The sequence below is a fragment of the Alosa sapidissima genome, chromosome 14 (genome assembly GCF_018492685.1).
Source record: "Alosa sapidissima isolate fAloSap1 chromosome 14, fAloSap1.pri, whole genome shotgun sequence".
NCBI lineage: Eukaryota > Metazoa > Chordata > Actinopteri > Clupeiformes > Clupeidae > Alosa > Alosa sapidissima.
The window spans coordinates 9,428,778-9,448,071 of NC_055970.1; positions in this window are offsets into that span (position 1 = coordinate 9,428,778).

Consider the following 19,294-nt stretch of genomic DNA (forward strand, 5'->3'; position numbering starts at 1 on the left):
GAACACACAGTGAGGTGAAGCACACACTAATCCCGGCGCAGTGAGCTGCCTGCAACAACAGCGGTGCTCAGGGAGCAGTGAGGGGTTAGGTGCCTTGCTCAAGGGCACTTCAGCCGTGCCTACTGGTAGGGGTTCAAAGCGGCAACCCTCCGGTTACAAGTTCGAAGCGCTAACCAGTAGGCCACGGCTAGGGATGTAACGGTATGAAAATTTAACCTCACGGTTATAGTGACCAAAATGATCACGGTTTTCGGTATTATCACGGTATTTCTAAAAGTTGTTCATTATGTTCAGAAAGCACTGATAGGCCTACACAAGCTGAAATCGTTTCAAAAAGTGTTCTGTTCACTTTTTTCTTCATGTTTAATTGGCTATGTGCTTATAGCTTAACTTACCCTACCATAACTTGGAGTTTGCTATTTCTGTTATTTGGATGCAATGATTGAGACCAAAGTAAGCGTTCAAAATAAAACTTTTTTTAGGCTACTGTATTCTCCTGATAATGTGAGTGGAATGGATTTAATGTGGACGTGAGCATAAAAAGACGCAGAGTGGCTACATGATACAGTGCACATTTTGCGATTTTAAAAGTTACGCCTTTTAAAATCAGGTGTAGCCTAATCCGAATCGTAGTTAAAACCATCAATTAGACAACAGAATCAGTAGGGTACCAGTTCTGTTCCATTGTACCAGGCCTACTGTATGTCAAAAGCAGGCTCAGATGAAGCTGGGAAGGATTAAACACACGGTTTCCACACCGTGGTAATCAACAGTGATAATCATGATGTTTGAAATGAAAACAGTAATTATTATGGTCAACATTTTTATCGTGGTTTACCATTATACCGGTAATCGTTACATCCCTAGCCACGGCTGCGATTTGAAAATAGACAATGACACAACAGTCCTCATAAATGTCTGATAACTTCAGGCACAGACAATTTTTATTGCTTTAATCCCTGCATTATAAACATCTCTCTCTCACCAAATAGACTTAATCATTTTATTAGCACTAAATAAATAAAAGTAAATAAATCAATTAAAGTGTATTGCATAGTCAATGTTATAGGTCACTTTTAAAATATTGTCATATGTTATAATAATAATAATATAATAATACTATTTTATCATAATTATATCCTGGCCATGGATGCATTAATCATTGCATCTGTCTTTCAAAAATGTCAGGTAAAAAGCAATTAAGCATCCTCTCATTTGCCCTGCGAGGAAAGCCAGGTTAGTGGATGCACAGAGAAGGTGGTGAAAAGGGTAGGCCCATTATTGAATTGTCAGTGTCATGTGTCAAATCTTTTCTTCTGCAAGTCTGAGCAATTATAAATTATACTTATGTCTCATTTGATTTTTTTGCCCAAAATTGCACATTATATACTTAGGAGGGCATTGCTCCGACATACTTTGGCCTATTATCAAATGCCTGACCTCTTTGGAAAGCTGAGACACTGCGATTTTTTGGAAAACAATCCCAGTAACTTTGTGTTGTACTGTCAGAGTTACAGAGGCTAGAATATTGTTTTCTCTTTCTGCTGGATAACAAGCATCTCTGAACTGACCACATTTCAGAACTGAGACCTAGAATCAGGTCTTGTGAAGCTGTGTGCAAAGGTAGATCAATATAGAATGAACAAATGAGTTTAGAACATTAGGTAACACTTTACTTGACGGGTGAGTTCATAACACATTCATAGCAGCTGTCATAAACTGCACATAAAGCATTCATGACTGTTTCATGAGACATGACTCAACATTCATACCAAACCTTTCATGAATATGGAAGACAGAACGACGACAACTTGTCAAAATAAAAGTCCAACATCGTATTTGTGTATCTTTGTAAATATTTCATGAATATCTTATGAAGTCTACATCGAATGTCACTTTACTATACACTTACAGTTTATGACAGCTGCTATGAATGTGCTGACTCACCCGTCAAGTAAAGTGTTACCGAACATAATTTGCCAAGGTATGTGTTTTGTAAAATGCCCTATGGAAACTCCCCATAGGACTTTTGGTTATCCAAAATGCATACTGACAATCAAATGCTTACTGCATATGAACCCCTTAGAAGCATAATCTTGGCCTCAAATGCAAGGTAACACTGATTAAATTTAATTGAGACATAGTAAGATGTAAAGCACTACACATATTTGGCTATGCGACATAACAATCCGATGTATAAAAATGATTTACAATACGGGGGGGGGGGGCACCAACCCGGGGCAGGAACATCCGGGGGGGGGGGGGGGGGGTTGGGGTCGACGGGGAATGCCCTGAAATGATGGAAATGTTATGTTAAGGTCAAACAACTATTACGGGTGACTATAAATAAATGTATCAAGAGATCAGAGTGTGCGGCTCTTCAGTCTTTAATTTGATAAACTCCTGGCCAGCACCTCTATTTGGGTCTGCATTCCTCTTCCTCGCCTTTGCATGATCCTTTTTGGAGAGAACCGTAAACCTGAGAATAGTGGGCTCCACAAAAACAAAACAATGGCCCGATTTACGTAGGTAACCACTTGGAATGTTTTTGTGACACAATGAACTATTTTAAAATAAACTGTATGATTTTGTTTGTTTTAGTTATTTGCATAATATTTTCGTATTCTACTTACAATGCGTCTAAATTTCTAGAAATGGTATTGACTTTAGGCTGTTTTGGCTTGGTTTTGATTGTCAGTTTATGTAAAGACAAGGACTGCAATCTGTTCAAAGGGAAAACTTCACAGAAGCATTACTCACACCATGTGAAATCGTTCTTGAAATTGAGTAGACAAATAAATGAATCGAGGTGTATCAAATACACAGCCAATACAGCCAGATTTCTGTCCAGCCATATGCTCTGGTGACTAATCAAATCACATTCAGCATTACCATCAAAAGAAACTTCAAAACATGGAGCGACAATTATCTTTGAAGCGAGGACATGCCCCTGGGGCTAACTGTGTCTGTCTGTGTACGCCAACCACTGTTAATTTGTTCCAACAGAACAACAGACCAGACCCAGGCTGCAGTGAATTGCACAGAGTTTACCCACACTGTTTGAGCTGTGATGGTTGAGAGCCATATGTCCAGAGAGCAAGAGTTTATCCAGCTCTATTGTAAGGGCTATTGACTCTGGCTGGATTTGGTCCAGGCAACCAGGGCTTTCCCTCCTCTGGGGGTTTCCACATTCCATCATTCATTGGTCTGTGGAGGAGCATTTGTTTTTGTTGCGCTTTGGTATAAGAGTCAGGACTTTTGTGTGTGTGTGAGATTTGATTTATTTACACTCCAAAAATATATTTCCCATAAGGTTTATCACCACCTCAATAAAAGCAGCAAGCTGCACTGGAAATAAAAGCCAAGCCAGTCATTTGTACTGATTACTGGCCGACAGATCATCTGCACTCCCGGTTAAACAGGACGGTCGCAGGGGCAGGCATTATTTTTTTGGCTCGCCACTGAAGTCATTGTTTTCAAATGGGACTTGAGGGTAAGGGATACTTCCTGGTCCAAAACCAGGCTGGACATTCCCAGAGCCACATTCATCAGTCGCTGCTTGCCACAGTGACCTTGTGCAACCTGAGCGTGCCTCGGTGGGAGCAGTCAGCACACAGCAAACAGACAGGAAGCTGTCAGACATACTGTATCACTGGATGGTTTGGCATCTGCCTGCTCTCGTCTGTAACGTCCCGCAAGACCGCCACACCAGTTGTTCATTCATTATCATTTTCATTATCATTCATTGTCATTTTATGTATTTCAATCATTTCATTCAAACTTTTCATTAATATATTTAGTTGTAAGAATACTGTAGACCTTTTGCCCACAAGCGCCTTAAGGTGAGTTTATCAAGGTTTCTGTTGGGTCAGAGAACATCTGTGATTACATGATCTAACACCATGGCGGACAGTGGCCCCTGCTGTTGGGTGCTATAGATTTATATTGAAGATGGAATCAAAGCTGTAATTATCTTGCTATTTATTTACAGCCCATAAACATATCATTACCTAAGATTTCAGCTTTCCCAGAGCAGCTATTCATCTTGCATTTATCACATCTTTGAGCCAGCCAACATGATCTACACGAGAGCTGAATGGATCTTGTGTCCTCTGTCCAAACATTGCAAAAAGTAATTGCATAGTTTGCAATGGGCTGGAACATTAAGATCATGTGTTAACTTTGGCAAGGGACATGCTCTTAAGACAGCTAAGCCCTTGTAAATGAGAGAAGTACTGTAATGAAGTCTGAGAAATTAGCCCAAGGTTCACATCTGAAAGCAAGGCCCCACAATCATCACAAAGCTCTAGGAGTGGGGTTTGGATTGTTTTTACTACAACTAGTATAAGTGTATGCTTGTGTGCATATGTATACGTGTATATGTAAGTGTGTGCATACAGTATGTGTGGATGTGTAACGTGCATATATGTGCGTGTGTACAGTATGTGTACGTGCCCACTGCTTGCATGCGCGTATGTGTGTGTTATTTTTGTATCCTGATGTGGTTTTACATCATAGCTCTGTGAGCGTTCGCCACACCTGGCACAGAAGGAGAGCCAAAACACAGATCTCTGGCAGGTCTCTGCTTTCCAGACCTTTGTGGTCTTCGGTGGTGGGCCTTAGCGGACGGCTGACTCAGCGTTCCTTTTGTCCGAGGATGGGAGCGCGTGACATCACACCAAATAAAAGCCTAGCGCAGGATCTGGGGCAGACTAAATCCTTTTGTGTAGCCCAGAGCCAGCAAACCAACAGTATGGGTCAGGGATCCCCTCTGCAGTGCGTCCGCTATTGTGTCAGGATCTGTTTTTTTTTTCTTCCTATAATGACATTCTATCTGCATGAGGTACTGTAGTGTGCGCTCCTGATCGTGTCATTAGCGGAAACGGAACTAGATAAACTCCCATCAGTCAGTCTGCTTCCTTGACCCAGGCCACGGTCTGCGAATCATGCTAATTGAGGTCTAGGCCCTTTACAGTAGATACAATTTAGTCTCCCTGTAGGTGTGGTGGATGGTGCCTCCCAGACTGTTTTGTAAATTGATATGACAGAATATAATAGTTGTAAGAAAAAAATCATCAATAACCATATACTGTACCTCCAGCTCTGAGGAGCACCTCTAGTGTCTCAGAGGCAGAGATGATACAAATAAAGATGTGATATATTGTCTATTGTCACATAGACAGATGCTGCATAGGTGAGTGCTTGGTGGAGAATTTGTAGGCTGCCAGCGGTCCACAGTTACAACCTAAACACCATCTTTGCAATGATGTCTAAAATGTAATGATTTACATAATAGCAGTTTTCAGCTGAATTGTCTGGAACTTACAGAAAAAAAACATTTATGCTAAACCAAATACTTAACATATGGTTTTCTCAGCATTTAAAGGGCTCACAGAAAACAGAAAACCACTTAGTTGTGCTGTGAGACAAATAAACATTAAACTGTGTTAAAACATCTGTACAGTTTGAAGCTATAAAGACCCTGCCTTGGCCTGCATTTAGGCAACACTATAAAACAAGCAGTTTATGTTACATCTTTTGTCCATTCTCTGCCAAGGACATCTGAGGAGGCATGCAGGTGACGTTTATGACACAGATTTTTTTTCTTCACATGGATGGACTATCAGCGTCCTATTTTCTGGGATGTGTTATCCCCATAATCCGCCGGTCCTCATCGCTTTTGGTTAATAGATGGCTCTAACCATTTGCAGTGGCAGCCCTTTGTAGTGTATAATGAACACTGCTCTGTCTGATGAATGGAGTTTGGGCAAGGAGGACGTCACTTCTTCCATTAGGAAGCCCTCTCCCCAAGTCCGCCGTATTGAACCACAGCTTTTGGCTATTAGGCTGATGCATGACACAGTCAATTCCAGTTACGCTTTAATAAGTGAATATTTATCTTGCGCCGTCTGTAAAAATTGAGGATGGGTGGGTGGATGGGTGGAGTGGAGCTTGGTGGGTTGGGGCGGAGTGGGGGTCCGAGTCATTTTCTTTCCCCAGACTCGTGGTGTTTCCGTCCCTGCTTGTTACTCTCCCGCTGTTAATCTTCTTTGTCGGGGTGCGTCTACGAGGTTAGGGCCCGCCGTGATTTATCTGCCGAATCAGAGCCAGTGAGCCTGTCAGCCCGTCGACCCCGGAGCCACTCGCGCCTGCACTCTTCCATGGAAACCATCTTTCAGAGGTCTCACTCCTCAACCCATATACACACACATACACACACATTATCATATACATGAAGTTAATGTGTATTATACATGTGTAATATATATGTTTGACTTGAATTTAATTTAGATGCTAATATTTACATTTAAAGAAAACAAGACACTGAAACATAGGTTCAGGCTGCACTAGCGACAAGAACAGGCGAAAAAAAAGGACACTCGGGAGGGAAAAGTAGAAGGGGAAAAAGGCGAGAATAAAATCCAGTCCCCTGTAGAGCACTCCAGCTGATCAAAGCAATTTATTGAGTCATAGTTCTCCTCTACTCAAATGCATACTGATAAAACATAAACGGCCTCCTAATGAAAAGGACTCACACTCATAAGCAGGAGTCATTTAGGCAGTAAGTTCATTTGGGTATGGGACTGTAATCGGGCTCCCCTCTGCCTCGGTGAAAGAGACATTAATTTCAGTGACCAAGTGGAACGAAGTGGCGCTCTGTCAGGCAATTAGTCATCTGCCCGTAGCCACTCACAGCCTATTGCCATGGTAATCCATACCCCAGGCTACCGGCCTATTGCTATGGAAATCCATACGTTGAGCCCAGACCTGCTGGATATTTCAGTGTGTGTGTGTGTGTGTGTGTGTGTGTGTACTGTATGTGTGTCACTTGCTGACCTGCAGATTCAGAGACAGAGGACTGCAGATGGTACACCTGTGTGTGTAGATGGGTTAGAACTTACTTCCACCTTGCCTATCTAAACATGGACTTCTCTCTGTCTCTTTCCACTGCCTCTCTCTCTCTCTCTCACCCCCTTGTTGTTCTCACTAGATATATTTGTAATCAGTTTGTCTAACTGATGGTAAGATGTTTGAACTATATTACTCAAATGGACCTGTACAACCTATAAAATTAGATGACCTGTGTAAGTTATGCAATAACCAGCATTAAGAGTTGCACTCAGTACTATTCAGCTTTTTTTTTTGCTCTTTTTCTGTTATTCTTTGGCTAAGTGTCTTTTGATTAAAAGTGAGCTGCTTCAAAAGGAAAAGACCACAGAGGGGACACCCTGTTATGACAAAAGAAGTCACACCAGGCGACAGCGTCCCAAAAGAACACAGTGAACATATTGAGGAAGAAAAGAAAACAGAGGAAGGAAGGAGGGAAGGGGGGAAGGAAAAGAGAAAGAGAGAGCAACTCAGGTCCAACACAGTTCAGGTCAAGCTCAAGACCCGTGCGAGGCTCATACTATTCAGAGCAAACAACAGGAAAAGGCCACAGTGCCATTCAACAGTTCGTCTAGACCTCAGATGACTAAAAAGCATTTTCTTCTTTGTGTTGGACAGTTTTAGATTGATCCTGGCAAACAAAGTCTGCTGGAGAATTTAGCCGAGAATCAGCCAGTACTTACGCTCTAACTCAAGCTTTTGCAAATCACCAACTCCGCGCACAGCCTTGTAAATCAAACAGTTTAAGGTGAACTAGGAGAGCGAAAAATAGGGGTCAAGAGGTTGTAGCTGCACAAGTGTCTTTCCTGGCATGGACACCTTACCATGTGCTGAGCAGTGGAAGAGGTGCTGCACTTAGTTGCTCTTGGATCCGAGCGGCCGGTAAACAGAGGGGGATGCCAAAGTAAGCGGCTCGGCATGAGGTCGGTTCTGGCTTTCATGCGTCGGGTGTACATCATAATTGCCGTGTGGGTATTATGCGCACAATAAAGTGCTATACTGTAGCAGCTGCTCTGTAATGTGAAACTGCTCGCTGTCACAGGGGTCCAGTCTGGAGATAATTGTTGTAAAAAGACCCCCTTTACCAAGCAGACACACACACACACACACCCACCCACCCCAAATTCAGCCTCTCAAAGTTTAATTAAAATGAGCACCACCTCACCATTAGAAGATTGTGTCTATTTTCCACGCACCAGGGGGGCCGGGGTGAATCCTGTTGTTTCTAATTCTAATTAGAACCCTGATATAATTGTCTTATGACATGCTGGTTTTGTCCAATTTGCCCCTGCCGTCTGTGTGTGTGCCAGTGGAAATCATCCCACATGATGGAGACAAACACGTGGGGTGAAAGAGAAAGATGTCCCGGCACAGGAAATTAAATGAACAAAAAAAAAATGCTGTGTTGTATGTGAGTGATGTGTGCTCTCATGTGACATCGTCGTACACTTCATATACTTCATTTCGGCACGGGTACACTCAATAACAGGATGATCCTGTGAATGACCTAGTGGGTCCTTTCAGGGGGGGGGGCTTGGCTGACTCTTACTCACTCTGTAGTAGGGATACTTTCTGAGACTCTGCCAAAAGAGACACAGGGCTCTGCCAGCTGAAGATTAGGCTGTTTGTCTAGGGTGGAAAAACACAATAATACCATAGAGATCTCCGCACTTATTCTTGGCTAAAGGGGGGAGAGTGATGGGACATGGATGAGTTACACATAGCAGGTTGAACCAGCTCTGTGTCGTACATTAGAGCCTTGGATTGGGGAAAAGGTGGTCAGTAAATTATTTTTTGAGAGGTGTTTAATGGCCCCTGCCTTCTTGTTCTTAGAACGACTCCACAAATTGTAGACATTTTGACTGTCACCGTCACAATAAAATTTCAACAGTGTGACTGCTACCATAAATCTTCTTTTTTCAAAAATAAAATAAAATAAAAATCCTCCCTTGAAGAGTGGCCAAACACAGCTTTGTACTGTGCCTGTGCGTGCGTGCGTGTGTGTGTGTGTGTGTGTGTGTGTGTGTGTGTGTGTTATACCATTCGACTGGATAGGGTGAGGAATATAAAAGGAGACAGTTTAGAGACATTGCCTCTAAGAAGTTTAAGAACAAAGTGCAAAATTGAAACAAGAGACAAGAGAAAGAAAAAGGGGACAAGAAAGCTCTCGGCATTTAAACAAAAACCACATAAGAGAAATATCAAAGAGAAAGCATGGAGCAAGACGTGAAACAAGGTATAACCCCAAAAATATAATAAATGAAAAGAAAGGACTCTGAATTGAGATGGGGGGGGGGGCAAGATAGAAAGAGAGAGACAGAGAAAGAGAGAGAGAGAAAGAGAGAGCACAGAGCACATTTATACACACACACACACATAAGCACACACACACGCGCACATTTGTGTGTGCTAGAAGGTGTCCCACCCTTTTTGAGCACGGAGGCCCTCCTTTTGTAAAAACATCTCGAGAGACACACCCTCCACATCTCTGGATGCCCGTTGAAGCTCGCCTCACCTACAGATTATTTCTATGCAAATTCCCAGACTGGGAAAAGAGAGCGAGAGGGAGAAGGGTGTGGAGCGATGGAAACAGACCTGGAGGGAAATCTAAAGCGCCCCCTTCATTAAAGGAGAGGTTTGGTGTGTCTGATGTTGAAGTCCTCACGGAAGGTGGAACTTGGATAAATATTGTTCCAGCTTTTTGTTTAGAAAAGGTCACTGTATATCCATTTTTAGTCCCTGACCCTACACGCTAGTGAATGAGTGAAACAAAAGAGACTTCTTAGGTCTCAACAGAGGAGAGAGAGAGAGAGAGAGAGAGAGAGAGAGAGAGAGAGAGAGAGAGAGAGAGAGAGAGAGAGAGACAGAGCAGAGTAGGGTTTGGGAAGATGGAAGGTATACTGTACCTACATAAGTAATGTAGTAATGTACAAATACTACATCAAGAAATTAAACAACTGAGCATGTGCATAAACTCATATAAACCATTCAGGTCATTTCAAAACCATCATGGACAGACTAAATATATATCACAATTTTAATGAAATAACGCCCACTATTGACATAGTGACATAACTGAAACATCTGTAAAATGTGATATTATCATCCAGACATAAACAAAAACTAGTCAAATGTTTATCAAGTTCAAGTTCAAGGTAATCAAGTTGTTTTAGATTGTTATCTCTGCTTATCACTCTTTATGTGTGTCTGTGTGTACTTATACATTGTAATGTAGTGCTGTAAACAGTGTAAGTGACACACCTATCATATGTATGTGAGAGAGAGAGAGAGAATGAATGTACATACATGTTATATGTGCTAGAGTGTGCGTGATGCGTGCGTGTGTTTGTGTGTGTGTGCGTGTGTTCGTGCGTGGGTGACAGGTTGGGGAGTGTGAGTGTGCATGCATGCTTATGCCTGCGTGTGCCTATGAACTGCAGCCGTGTTAATCAGCTAGCACGTCCCTGTAGAACTAGCGCAGCACCTAATTCATCCGTGTGGAGACCGGCTGGATCCCATACTTCTCTGCTGATGATGTCGGGCTATTTTAATTTTCTGCTCTTGCAAATAGGCTGAACAGAGAGAGAAGGAGTATTCCCGGGGGAAAGCATTGCAAACATGTTGCTACATTGCGCCGAGCAAGATCCCACTCCTTCTGTGCAGTGTACACACACACACACACACACACACACACACACACACACACACACACACACACACACACATAGACACACACACACACACACAAACAAACACATACACTCACAAAAAACATGCTTCTTTCATCTGTAACAAACACAAAGACAAACCAACGCCTACATTCCTACACCCTATTCTAATTACCACATTCATTTACAATGTTTAATCTGTGTGCAAATTCAGAGAATACAAACAAACAAACAAAAGTCTGAGGAATCTTTTTCTTGTTTTATTGTTTGGGAGAGGGGGGTGTCTTTGTTTGTTTCCATAGCGAGTCTTTTCACGCTGGAAAATGAGTACCCAGATTAGGCCTTTTCAAAGGAGGATATTTCGAGGATGAAAATGTAGGTTGTTTACATTGTTCTTTAATTGTGTGTTATATTAACTTTGGCCTATTAAATAATGCCTCATTGAAATCCTCTTCTGTCTGGATGTTTACAAAATCTCCCAGACAAAAAAAAAATCTGCCACTCACTGACCCAATGTTGGGATAATGTACATGTCATAATAAATTGTTAAATGAATGAAGCCTTGCGTAAGTGAGAGATGAGTCAAAGGAAAGGTCAAGGACCTTGAGAAAATCCCTTCTTCAACAGTTCACGTCCCAGGGTCAATTCGCACACGATCATGCTGATGAATGTGAGCTTCTCAGGAGTCTCTGCAATGCCACGCTATTATACAGTGGAAACGGAAAGTGCCCAGTGCTTGTGACACGGAAAAACTTAAACCTCAGAGCGACACTGTCCATCTGTGCGTGTCCCTGCTTGCTTTTGCTCTTGTGTGTGTGTGTGTGTGTGTGTCCATTTGTGTATGTGTGTGTGTGTGTGTGTGTGTGTGTATGTGTGTGTCCATTTGTGTGTTTGTGTGTGTTTTTGTGCGTATGTGTTTGTGTGTGTGTGTCCATTTGTGTGTATGTGTGTGTGTGTGTGTGTGTGTGTGTGTCCATTTGTGTGTATGTGTGTGTGTGTGTATGTGTATGTGTGTGTGTGTGTGTGTTCATTTGTGTGTATGTGTGTGTGTGTGTGTGTGTCCATTTGTGTATATGTGTGTGTGTGTGTGTGTATGTGTGTGTGTGTGTGTGTGTGTGTGTCCATTTGTGTGTATGTGTATGTGTGTGTGTGTGTGTCCATTTGTGTGTATGTGTGTGTGTGTGTGTGTCCATTTGTGTGTATGTGTGTGTATGTGTGTGTCCATTGGTGTGTATGTGTGTGTGTGTGTGTATGTGTGTGTGTTTTTGTGCGTATGTGTTTGGGTGTGTGTGTGTGTGTGTGTGTGTGTCCATTTGTGTGTGTGTGTGTGTGTGTTTTTGTGCGTATGTGTTTGGGTGTGTGTGTGTGTGTCCATTTGTGTGTATGTGTGTGTTTTTGTGCGTATGTGTTTGGGTGTGTGTGTGTGTATGTGTGTGTCTATTTGTGTATATGTGTGTGTTTTTGTGCGTATGTGTTTGGGTGTGTGTGTGTGTCTGTCTATCTGTCTGTGTGTGTGTGTGTTTGTGTGTGTGTGTGTGTGTGTGTGTGTGTGTGTGTGTATGTGTGTGTGTGTGTGTGTGTGTGTGTGTGAGTGTGTGTGTGTCTGTCTATCTGTCTGTGTGTGTGTGTGTGTGTGTGTGTGTGTGTGTGTGTGTGTCTGTCTATCTGTCTGTGTGTGTGTGTGTGTGTGTGTGTGTGAGAGTGTGTGTGTGTCTGTCTATCTGTCTGTGTGTGTGTGTGTGTGTGTGTGTGTGTGTGTGTGTGTATGTGTGTGTGTGGTGTGTCAGCTCCATTACCTGCTGGCCCTGCAGAGTGTGGTCACCTGAGCCCTTCTCCATTTATTATCAAAGCACACAGCACATTTGAACCAGGCCTGAAATCCGATGCGTGGGCAGCTCCGGTGTCCATGCGGACAAACACGCTGAAGTTTCAGAAATATTGGTGACCGTGCACAAAAATAAAAAAAAAAATAAAATAATTAAATCAACGAAAAACTCCCCTACGTATCATCACGCAACTCTACACCTGCCAGACATTATGGATCGTTCTGCGGTTTAAGGGTGACCACTGAGGTTAGTCAAGGTGTGGCTAAAGATGACCGAGAGGATTGGTCAAGCAAACACAGTTGCCATATAAAGACAATTCACTTCTAATATAAATTAATGTTGTCTGTATCAACGTGTTTCACTACTTCACTCATTACACATAAAGATTTTTGCATAATGTTAAATAGAAGTTTTACATTCCATTTATACATATGATAAAAGAATTCATTTTGGTAAGTACTTCTCTGAACGTACAGTACGTACATCTAGGTGTTTGAGTATAACTAGCATATGAAGTATGGAAAACACAATATGCAAAGGAACAAGCAGCCTTGTTCTAGTGTATGAATGCTGTTTTTCTTCCTTTCTTAAAGTGAAAACATAGACATCAAAGTCTTGTTTCCCAAAACAGTGGCACTGCCATTTCACACTTTTCTGTAGATGAAAGGCAAATTGGCCTCAGTTCCAGTCAAACTAAAATGATTTCTGTTTGTGTAATTCCGAGTGTGGTTGTAAATGTGAGAATCGTGCATACTGCAGTATGGCCACCGAGAGGAGAGACACATATATGCTGTATGTGTAATGTATGGGAAACATGCGTGCTCCACTTACATCAAGCGACAGACTACCACATCAAAAGGAGGTTAAGACTAAAAAAAAAACCAAACAATAACTATTTTTAACACGTCACAACTCAATGCCACGTCAGTATAACCTCATTTTTTTGTCTTCGCCTTTGTCCTTAATACCAGATCAAAGAGCTATGTGCAGGACGTGGTCAACACATTGTGTGAGGAGTGTCAGACCACCCCACACACACTGTTGACGGAAGGAGGGAAATTCCCCCCCGTGTCTGACTCTAAGGGTAAGGAAGATGGGTCACTGAACGAGATGACACTTTGGATGCTTATGACAAAACATGCCAGTGAGATCAAGGTGTGTTTTCTCTCCCTAAAGTCAGGCTGTTTGTGTTCGACACTAATCTGCCATGTGATCTTTGTCCCTTTTCAGCTAATATTGGCGTAGCTTCGCTTTTTTTCACACCACTGCAGCGGACATGAAGAGTGGAGGGTACAGCCGACATCCTGTGTCAGGGGGCCTTGCTGGCTCTGTGGGGATGTCCCAACTTTTTCATCTTCCCTCGGACTCTTCATAAACCCTGACAAAAGAAGAACCGGAGCTCAGGCCCCTTCGGAAAGCACACGCTGTTCAATTACACCACCCAATCCCACATCTGTGTGGGTTTGTCCCGGGCGGGCAGCTGGCACGCTTTAAATGGCTCCTCTGAACAGCTAACAGATATTAGAGATGACCTTCTGTCTTCTTCCTTTTGGCTGTGCACTAAATGGCGCTCCATTTTCCACCTCTCATTCTTTTGTGCGACACATCAGGCTCTTACAGCTTTTTTCCTTCCCCCTCCTTACCTCAACAGTGATTAAATTGATTCTATTCTTTCTTTCATTCTTCCCCCCCCCCCCCCCAGTCTCGGCAATGTGGTGGACTTTTGTTTGGCGATGGTGGTGGTGCAGGTGGATAAGGGGTGGGGTGGAGGGTTAATACAACACATCTAATCATCTGATGCTTCATGTGTGGAGGCAGAAAACTTATGAAATGAGCAGTAAAAGGATCTTTATCAGTACCTGGAATTAGCAGAGGCTCGCGAGGCTGCTCCTGTTGGGAAGTGTATGAAGTGATTCCATTTAAAGGGAAGCTTTCTGAAAAAGGGGGCTTGGCAAGAGGACACCTTGAGAATGAAGAGAGGACCTTGATGTGAAGCATGTGTGTGAGGGTGTGTGTGTGTAGTGGGTTTGTGCTGTGTGTATGTGTGTATGTGTGTGTGTGCCTGTGTGTGTGGTGGGGGAGGGGGGTATTGAACCTTGCTGAACCAGCACTCTTGGCAGAGAAAAGATCGCAATCGGACATTTGCACGGGTCTGCACAATTACCTCCCAAATAAAGGTCATTTTTGCATCCCTTGAAAATGCAGAGAAGAAAAGATTTGTGCGGTTTGTGGAAAAAGCTAAATTAAATGTTAGGAATGTGGGGCACACATTGAAAAATACCCACTTTTTTGCTTAATTATTGAATTTTCTTTCAGAGTAAAATGCTTGTTCAAAGCGACATGTTTAAAAGTGATTAAAACATGTTCACATTTAAAATAACACAAGTAAAAAACTATAAACTCAGCAATGTACAGTAAAGGTCAGAGGTGATCAGATGACCACTGCACATACAGTAAATGTCAGCTTATGTTCTGAAAGTGTTTGCACCTGGATTGCATTTATATATAAACTACAACAATCCAATGTGAAACAATTGCACATTTGTTTCTAATTATATAATCACTTACCAGCTGACCAATTGACCAGCTTCATAGTAATACTATGTCCCTTAAAAATTAGTGACTTAAAAAAAAGTGACACTACATCAAATTATCCCCATTTCCTCTTATTCTACGTTGGTAATTCTGAGACTTTTTTCCCACACATGCTGAACTGTAAAACTGATACCCACACTGCCTGGGAAAATGCAGAATAATGTGTATCCGGGTCGCTTTCAGTCCACAGATATTCCCATCATGAATAACAAAGCCTCCCATGTGAGTCCGGCTCTAACAAGGGCACTCTGTCTGGTCCAAACAGAGGAAAATGAACTTGAGGCCCAGCTATTCAGCGGACAGGCTCTCACCTCATCCCACTGAGACAAGGGGACACTTGGCCCAGTGCACAAGAGAGTGGTTACACCCAACACAGGGGCCTTGGCTAACTCTCAACAAGTGAGCTATTGATGGCCAAAAGCTTCATTTTACATTAACTTTTTAAATTATGCTCTGCCTCCTCTTTCCTACACACCCATGAGCTAGAGAGGACATTTATGGCAAGACCTCCAGTGTCGGAGGAAACAACCTCAGGCATGACCACAAATGCAAGACCAAACTGAGGAGAAAGCTGGAGGAGGAGAGCAGATTTCTCTGAAGGGAGGACAAGTGTGGGGTGACATTGCTGAGCTGAAGGGTGGTGCACTAGTGGTGGTGGTGGTGGTGGTGATAGTGGTCGTGGTGATAGTGGTGTTGGTAATCAACTTGATGGTGATGAATTGCACTCAACAAAGTAACCGCAAGTGGAAGGAAACTGGTTGTCACATCTCACCTTGACCTGCCATCTAACAAAGTTCCACCATTTTAGTAGAGTGAACATTCCTCCGCACTACAGTTGAAAGAATGTGTGCGTAGACAAAACTGACCGCCTCAGGCTTGAGCAATAATAGAGATGTATACAAACACACCTCCCCTCAGAAAGTTTCATGGGGCAGCACGTTGTTCAATTCAACTTTTTAAGGTTGCCTTTTTCAATATTAGTCTGCATGTTATTGTGTGTGGGGATTTTTTTTTTTCTGAACTCACTGCTGCTCATACAATCAAATGAATGCAAAAAAATATTGTGTGCCAGACTTATCCATTTAAAACAACACATGCCCCCCCCCCCCCCCCACACACACACTCCCCAAACCCTGTCTGCATCAGACTGCTAAACAACTCTCCACAATCAGCAGTGGTCCAGCGGGGTTTTCAGTTACTTAAGCCTGGCAGTGCGGTTTAAATTCTCCAGCACTGCGGAAATGTAGAATTCACTCACGGCAGTAATTTTATCTTCCTCTGTGAGCTGGGGCGAAAGAGAGCAAGGGACTGGAGAGGGAGGGAGGGAAGAACACTGGCACTTTGTCACCGTTACAAATGAGCTGATGATAGCCGCAGTGAACTGGCTCAATCAATGTCTATAGTCCATTTACCAAAGCACAACAACGCACAGGCTAAGAGTACAGTAGAAATGATGAATTAAGTGTGATGGTATGCGTGTCCACATGTCGTTACGTGTGCTTTGCGTTTGGATCTGTTACTTAGAATCGCAAATCGAGATGTGTATTAACACATTTTAACATCAAAAGCATTAAACTCATCGGGCGACTGATAAACTGAAAAGAGAATGGGCACATGTAAGGGGCAGAAGTGGTTAGAAAAGACTGGACAGGTCACACATGACAAACTACTGCCAGAGGAACGCTGATAGTTGGAGAGTGTGAGGTGTCAGCCGAGAATTTAAGGTGGACTGGGCTCTAATCAGAGTCAGAGCAGCGGAGTGCCAACAATGTCATGAAAGAAGAGAAAGAGAGAGAGGGAGAGAGAGGGAGAGAGAGTGAGAGAGAGAGAGAGAGAGAGCGTACCTCGGCAACCTTCCTCGTGTGGATTATGGTGATCATGTGTATCTGCATATTAATCTCCTCGCTATGATTGCAGCCTTCCTGCAGCTTGCTTCCGCTCATTTGCAAGTCCGAGTGAAGAAGTGCACGTCACATTAATCAGAGGCCGCAGACACATCATCACATTAAAAACAGGAAGACGTTTCCAAACACACACGCACAAACACAAACACACCACCGCCACACAGATCACACTCACGTAAACACATATGCGGCCTATAAAACACAGGAGAACAATCAGAGTAATCCAAAGTAGGACAAGCATCATACTTTATGTGTGTTTGTTTACAAGTGTGCATCCAATACCGGTGGTGTGTGAAGTCCACATGCTTGCACACAAACCCTAAACACTCGTTTATGTGCATAAATTGTATATGTACTGCCCTCGATCATTTATTCTCTTCATTTCTCAAAGCGATGGCCTCGAGCTACCCTACCTGGCTGCTGATTCAAATCTGAAGAGATAAAAGGATGAGGCTGTTGACCCGTAGCAGACTAAATCTGCCCTGTTGGTAGGGGCGGGGCTGGTGTGCCATGGTGTGTGTGGTTTAGGCGGGTCTCAGGCATATCTCTGGTGTTTGGGAGTAATTTACGAGTGCATTAAGCTCTCTGAATGAGTCTGCCACTGGTCTGTGTCTTTGTTACCGTCGTGTCCCTAGAAACGGTCGGGTAAATAGCTAACCAGCAAATTAAATCCTGCAGGAGTGAGGGGCTTTCACAGGATGATGTCATGTGGGAAATGGAGTTTTATCATGCCCCGTCATTTTGGCAAAACAAAAGAGGGCTTTCCCAAAAAAACAGCGTGGTTAATTACAGGAGAGGGAAATAAAAAACAAATAAGAAAATGTTTATTCATTTCAACGTCATAGCTGAACTTTCTGGGGTTTTTATTTGCTTTCATTTTACACCTCCGGAACACAGGATGCATTTACCTTCACTGCGGAAAAATATGAATAACCTGATTTTCAGTCAGAAGAAAAAACAGCAAAAACTCTGTGCCTAACTCGGAGTATTACAAAAAAAGCATATAGAATGCAGAAAAAAAAAACATCCAAGCATAAACATCCTCCCCCTCGTTTTTTTTTTTTCTCCCTCAAGATGACCACGATGTTTGAGTTCAAAAAACCCTGCTAATGAGAGATTTGTTTCTCTGGTGCTCCAGGGGAAAGCCCCAGGAGTGTGGGTAAACTCGAGCGCTTTTAGGAGGCGTTCACGGCCAGCCTAATGCCTAATTCATGACAGAGAGAGGGGGGGGGGGGGAGCGAGAGAGACTGTGGAGCTTAAGGCCGGACGGAGAGCCGGACTGACCAGAGCAGTGCTTTCATATTCTAATAAGCCCAGCGCAGGAAATCACATCTCTCAGGCCCCAAGCCTTACAGCGCCACTGCCGCACTCTCCTTAACCTGCCAGTTAGGAAACATAACTTACTCTCCACAGTGGAGGGGGGGGGGGGGGGGGGGGGGGGGGTAGGAAAAGAGGGAAGGAGAGAGAGTGAGAGAGAGAGAGAGAGAGAGAGATAGAGAGAGAGAGAGAGTTGAAGTGACTGAACAGTTTTGATTATGATAAAAGAATGCTGACTGCAGCAATAAAAGCAGCAACATCTTTGCTGGTCTTTGAGGAGGAGTGTTGTAGATATGTAAATCTGGGTTTCACTTGGTTTACAGTATTTCACTTGGTTTATTTCACTTGGTTTATTTCTGGCTTTGCTCTCTACTTTTATGTTACACAGAGAGGAGGTACAGTATGCTGCTTTGCTGAAATCTGGTGCCTTCCTGTGAAAATGCTCCCATCCAAACAGAATACACACACCCCCACACTACTGTACACAAGGATGAAAGAGTGTGTGAAAGTGTGTGTCTGTGTGTTGTGTGTGTGGGGGGGGGGGGGGGTGGAGGGGGGCAGTGTCTGGCCAATGTGAGTATGGGTTTACACCCTGGGAAATGGTGTAAACCCTTTGATGGCATATGTCTTTTTGAGAACTCATGTTTTGATGTAGTAACTTTTGATTCAAGCATAAAAAGTGGCCATATTTTTTTCCCGAAGTGCCTTAGAACAAGACAAACACCAGTGCACACAATGTATTTAACAAACCAAAATTAGTTCCAGAGTGGATAATTTGATTTGATGTGGTCTGTTTCAGGGTGTATCAGTGACTTTCCTCCTGACAAAAAGCGAATCCTGTCCCAGCCAAACGGATGGCTTTGGGAGCACATTCTGTGTGAGCCCATTTAAGAATAAATATTTAACCATCGGAGACCGAGAGGAGGCAGCCTGGCAGGTCCGGTGTGAAGCGATAGAAGAAGGTGAAACACCTCAGGAGGTGTCCGGGGTTAAAAAGAAGGCAAGTGCACTTGCCATCAACAAGTACAGCATGAATTATAGATACGCAGGAAACATGAAGACTTGCTGCTGAGCCCTCCGATTCACTTCAGCCATT